This window comes from Schistocerca piceifrons, chromosome 1, assembly GCF_021461385.2.
Source record: "Schistocerca piceifrons isolate TAMUIC-IGC-003096 chromosome 1, iqSchPice1.1, whole genome shotgun sequence".
Taxonomy (NCBI): Eukaryota; Metazoa; Arthropoda; class Insecta; order Orthoptera; family Acrididae; genus Schistocerca; species Schistocerca piceifrons.
In genome coordinates this window covers 235,243,478-235,249,477 of record NC_060138.1, presented here as the reverse complement: position 1 = coordinate 235,249,477, position 6,000 = coordinate 235,243,478, and positions in this window count along the sequence as shown.

Genomic DNA, 6,000 nt, shown 5'->3' with positions numbered 1-6,000 from the left:
TGAAGCATAAGACACATGCAGAAGATGACTATTGCCATTATTATTTATGATGATTATCAGTTTCGTCATATCTGCTTATGATTTCAACATCCACAAGAAGATAGTCTATTAACGACTGAAATCGGTTGTATAACAGATTTTGGAGTAATAGAGGCGTGTGCAATCATCATTTTTCAACTAAGATTCTGCCTGAAACAATGTCCTTTGTCCTTCTGAAACAAACAGTAATCGTTTCTTTACCTGTCACGGCAGACTTCTAACAAGCTGCAATACTGTCTCTACACATGCATACATGTGATCCCAAATAGCAGGTACGTCAACTTTCGCAATGATATTTCATTTTGTTTAAATACTGAGGCACTTCCAAATATATTTGGCTACAGACAACCGCAAAATTAAACAACGCGATAATGTGAACCGTCTATTGTCACAGATTACAGATTACTTGTGTGATTATCGTATACCTGAGGTATTATTGTATTGACATTTACTGAGCCACGCATAACTGAAGTTCTTCAGTTTCAGCAAGTGTTGGCAAACGGCTGGCACTCCGCACTCATTCCTACTGTTGACAACAGAAAGGAATAAAAATCGACTTAGGCACATGTAAACATATTTTGTATGAAGTGCTTATCCACACAAATCTTAAAAATTACTATGTGTATACAGGTGGGAGAGGGCAGATTTAGTGTTACAGGGCTCTATAATTGTAAAACAAAAATTTGGAAAAAATAGTTCGAAAGCACTTGAACAACGGAAAAAAAATCGACACGTCATCAAAACGATGAAAATAAATAATTATGGTACTCTCAATAGATCTGCCCTATCACGCGAAGTCGTGTGCTGCGAACTGGTTATTGCAACTACAGTAGATGGATTTAATTTTTTGTTGCCCTTGTCTTCAGACACAACGAAAACTGGTATGTGGATCATCATCAGGAGTGTCGTATAGCATAAATGTCATGGACTGAAGTTTCTAGTGTATACTGATTCTATCTGTCGCTAGTAACAAGAGACTTACCATACATAGAGTCTGTACCATTTCTTCACGAATCAGAGAGTTGTTTTCTCCATGCTGATGCGTGTTAAAGAGACGTTTGTAACCTGAAATCTGGATCTCAGACAGCTGTCTACAGCAAACCAATCTTTGGACTGTAGATTACAACAGCAATATTGTTGGGAGTATGGTACCGCGGCCATTACGGTGTTGGTAGGAAACCAGCACTAGACTGCTTCCGGAACTATTGCCGATGGAGCACATGTACGTAGCAGTTACCTCACCATCTGCTGCGCTTGCCGTCTCCCCCCCCCCCCCCCCCCTATCCGAACACATGGCCGAAGCAAAGACATTTTCTGTGTTGCAGAAAGACGACGATTTCACCCTTGTATCCATATGAATCAACTTGAAGACCTCACAAATTATTTGGGTTTGGGTGGTTGGATTGTGACTTGAACATTTCCTCCATCCAAATGACAGTCCATAGTCGTAAACATTGAGCCACCTCGTTCGATAGTGAACGAACAGTACTGCAAGTTAGAATATTTGTTGATTGTGCCTCAGAATGTGATACAGAACTTATTAAAAGGAACACAAATTTCATGATTTCTCGATTTATGAAATATATTATCCTTAATTAGCTACGTAGCTTGTAGAAATGGATGTAGCTTTTTACGAAGTCTGCTATTTTTTAATGTTTCCTTGACTTCGAAGTTGCCCGAGCATATACAGAAAATGGTCATCTATTGTTGAAAAAAAATTTCTGAATTAGCACGAAACGAGTTGAAGAAAATCGCAAGAAAATGAAAACCATATTTGCTTCAGAGCGATTCGTAGCCTGCACCTCCTGAAAAGGCAATACAATGCCTATCGACATAAAACGCCACATTCTTATGCGACCTAGAAAAATGCGTGCGCACAATACATTCAATTGTTTATTCATCTTCGCTTTGAACCGCCACTTCTATCTTGCGGTTGCAAGTAACAGGCTGTCCACACACGCTGACTAAAAATTATTTGCCCGACACAACAGTGTTCAAGATAAAAACCAACACAGCAGTCATACATCTCAGCAGCAATGACAAATGCGTTCAATAGACACGCTATACATTGAGGTATATCGTATCGGACATCCTTTTTTCCGGCACAGTGCAGTAGCTCAATGTGGAATGGACGTAACAAGTCGTTGGAAGTGCCCTGCAGGAATATTGAGCCATGGGACCTCTACAGCCGTCCGTAATTGCGAATGAGCAGTGGGAGTTCATTTCTCCTTCTCACTATCGATAACTCTTAGCTAGCGTTATCGATGACTCGCTAGTCTTCAAAAGCAGTCGCTTTAAAGTCGCGTCTAGCAAAGACGTCCGAAAAGCGCGGCCCAGGCAGTAGACGGGTTGTTTTGGCACAGTGTGGAACCGGGGGCAGCAGCAGTGCTTAGAGCACGGACGCGCGGAGCAGATTGGCAAGACGTCTGTCCGGGTCGTCCTATTCTTCGCCAGGACTAGGCAGAAGGCAAAGATCTGGTTCGCTTACGTTGTGCCCAACTAGCTGCTCAGCCTTGTGAGCCGATTTCCCGCTCCACATACTGTCTGTACACACGCTCATATTTATGTTCACTGAGTCACCGGCACGCGTTGTTATTTGGCCCCTACGCCTAATCTAGTTTGTTTGTTTAATTTTTGTGGTGGCACCGCCAGACACCACACTTGCTAGGTGGTAGCCTTTAAATCGGCCGCGGTCCATTAGTATACGTCGGACCCGCGTGTCGCCACTGTCAGTGATTGCAGACCGAGCGCCGCCACACGGCAGGTCTAGAGAGACGTCCTGGCACTCGCCCCAGTTGTACAGCCGACTTTGCTAGCGATGCTACACTGACCAATACGCTCTCATTTGCCGATACGATAGTTAGCATAGCCTTCAGCTACGTCATTTGCTACGACCTAGCAAGGCGCTATTATCAATAGATATTTATCTTGTGAAGCATGTAAACAAGAGCGATGTTCTCCAATTGTGGATTAAAGTTAAGTATTCCAAGAACTACGTTCTTTTCTTTATAGGATAATTACTTTACCTTGTTCCAGACCTCACGCCAATGTACGTGAGCTTAAAAGCGTGCATTTCGGCCTCCTCTAGCAACACGGTGTTGGCTCTTCTGCCAACACTCCAATTTTTAAATTTGGTTGTTTTTCACGTTGCTTTAGAACCTGGTGGGCTCTCTGCTATCACTATTATCCAGCCCTTTTAAGCATGTTGTGACCTCCAGCCGATGGTAAGACCCTCGCGAGTTGTTTATTGTATTCTTTCCTGGAAGAAATTACAGCTCCCTTTCTGTAGTTCTCTGTCAACGAAACTTATTTCCTAGGGCATATCAACTTACTGAAAACCCTCTACAAGTGCAATCGTGATTAAACTATAACTTTACTCGTAGTATAATCCAGTCAGACACTTATCTTTCTCGTTTGTTAACACCCTTACTGAGTTGCTGGAACAGTGTTCGGTGTCGGGAGCTTCTTGCCGCGTGGGCCTGGCTGGTCTGGTCTCACACGGAGCAAGGTTCGCCGCAAGTTGGCGAGATGGCGTGCATGCCTGCCGGCTTGCAGGGAAGGAGCCGACTATCTTCCATGCCGAAGATCTCCCACGGTGCAAGATCGGCAGCTAGTTGTGTTGTGATCGGCTGCATGTTGTATCGAACGAAGATGGCTGCTTCAGGTACAGATGTTCAGAGCAAACTGTCGTTATTAGCTGTTTTGGTGCTAAACGATGCAGAAATGCATGCTAATGAGAGAAGAAGAAAGAAAGAATGGACGAAAAACTGGATTAAGAGGAGAAACGCTGGAAAAGGTGTGCTCTCCATGCTTCATAAAGAGTTGAGGTTAGTTCGTATAACACCTACTTTTGTTTAAAAAGTATCATCATTTCATTACTGTTTGACTTTATAAATATGACTATTATATACGACTTTATTTTATAGGATAGAAGATCGTACATCCTTTGCAAAGTTTATACGAATGGATGTATTGCTATTTGAAAAACTGCTTTTCGATAATTTTACTTTGGCGTACTCCACTTTAAATGGAGTACGCAGATTGTGCATTTTGCTATAGCACTCCTTGCTCGTCGTGTATGGTCGAACAAGACACACCGCACTTGCAACTCTTTCGAGTGCTTCTGCACGAAAGAGTTTATTATATTAGTTTGCACTTTTCACTACGTACAGACACTGTTCTTCCCTGTAAGTACATATCAATGCTTCAATCGCTTCCTTGGACCACTGCGGTGCCATTATTTAATAATTATAAGAACATCCTACCGCTCCTCACAACAGCAGAAAGGCGACTATCAACAAAGGCTTCCCGCCCAAGCTTTCCGCGTCTGACGTCACAAACGAAACGTCCCATGATTGGCCAACGTACGCACAAGAAAAACAGCACCGGACCTATCCTGGAAATCTTACAAGGTTCCCAGCAAGGGTAGCCCGCTAGCAGACGACGGAGCCCGCAAGGTAGCCGTCGCGCGAGCCAGCAAGGAAACTTACAGCGAATCTTGCTCCGTGTGAGAAGGGCTTTACTTGCGGCCCTGCGCGCGGCCCTCGGCATTTCCTAGCGCGCCGGCCGAGATGGGCCGAGCGGTTCTAGGCTCTACTGTCTGGAGCCGCGTGACCGCTACGGTCGCAGGTTGGAATCCTGCCTCGGGCATGGATGTGTGTGATGCTCTTAGGTTAGTTAGGTTTAAGTAGTTCTAAGTTCTAGGGGCCTGATGACCTCTGAAGTTGTTAAGTCTGGTCAAAGCCATTTCCTAGCGCTGCTTGCTGATTGTTTTCAGTCGCGCGCCGTGGCTGTCTGCGCTCAAACTTAGTATCTTTTATTATCTGACTTGCACTGTAAACGACATTTTGCTGTGGGCCAAAAGGCATTTGATTAACTGGCTTTGCACAAGAAGCTTTCCCTTTAATGTTTAGTATATATTATATACTTGTGCTAAGCTTTATTGTAAGTTTTTTGATGTAAACCTATGGGTGGTCTGCCTAATGTTTTGAAGAAATTTATTTAGAAACTGTTTTAATTATTTTAATTGACTGTTTTTTAAGTATTATTTAATTTAAAATTTTTAAAAAGGCTGATATTGTTAAGGTCTTATTTCTTGAATTTGTTTGTTATTATTATTATTGTAAATCGACAGCTGCCTCTTTCACCATTTTGAACGAATTCATCCTTGTAATGGCAAATTAAATTCAAGTTTACCTAACTGTTTTTCAAATGGGACCTGTTGTTATCTCCCCTCCCCCCCAAAAAAAGTATAAAAGTAAATGTTCTTGTCCAAGAATAAATGATGACAGCTAAAGCGGCCTAGTCCTTTCATGTATGTGATTTCCCTGTTTCTGGTAATTCCGGATTTCAGCGAAAGTGTTGCCAGTGCAGGATTTTGTGCACGAACATGCCTCTCGATTACGTTCTGAGTGGCCACATCGTTAGCTCGAATTGTCCAGAATCTTCTTCAAACCAACAGTGAACGATTATGGCTCGATGACTTGTCGCATTGTCATCGGTAAAAATTCCACTGTTATTTGGGGAATGAAGTTCAGATGGTCTCCAAGTAGCCAAAGATGACCATATCCAGTCACTGATCGGTTCAGTCGGACCAGAGGACCCGGTCTACTCCAAGTAAACGAAGCCCAGACCATTATGAAGCCACCACCAGCTTACACAGTGCCTTGCTGGCATCATCGATCTATCGCTTCAGAGGGTATGCGCCACACTGGAAACATCCCATTTGCTCTTACAAACTGAAATCGGGACTCATCTGACGAGACCACAGTTTTCCAGTCGCCTAGGGTATAACGGATATGGTCACGAGCCCAGGAAAGGCGCTACAGGCGATGTTGTATTAGCAAAGATACTCGCGTCAGTTGTCTGCTGCATTAAGCTCATTAACGCCAAATTTCGCGGCAGTGTGCTAACGCATACGTTCGTCGTACGTGCCACATTGCTTTCTGAAGGTATGTCACG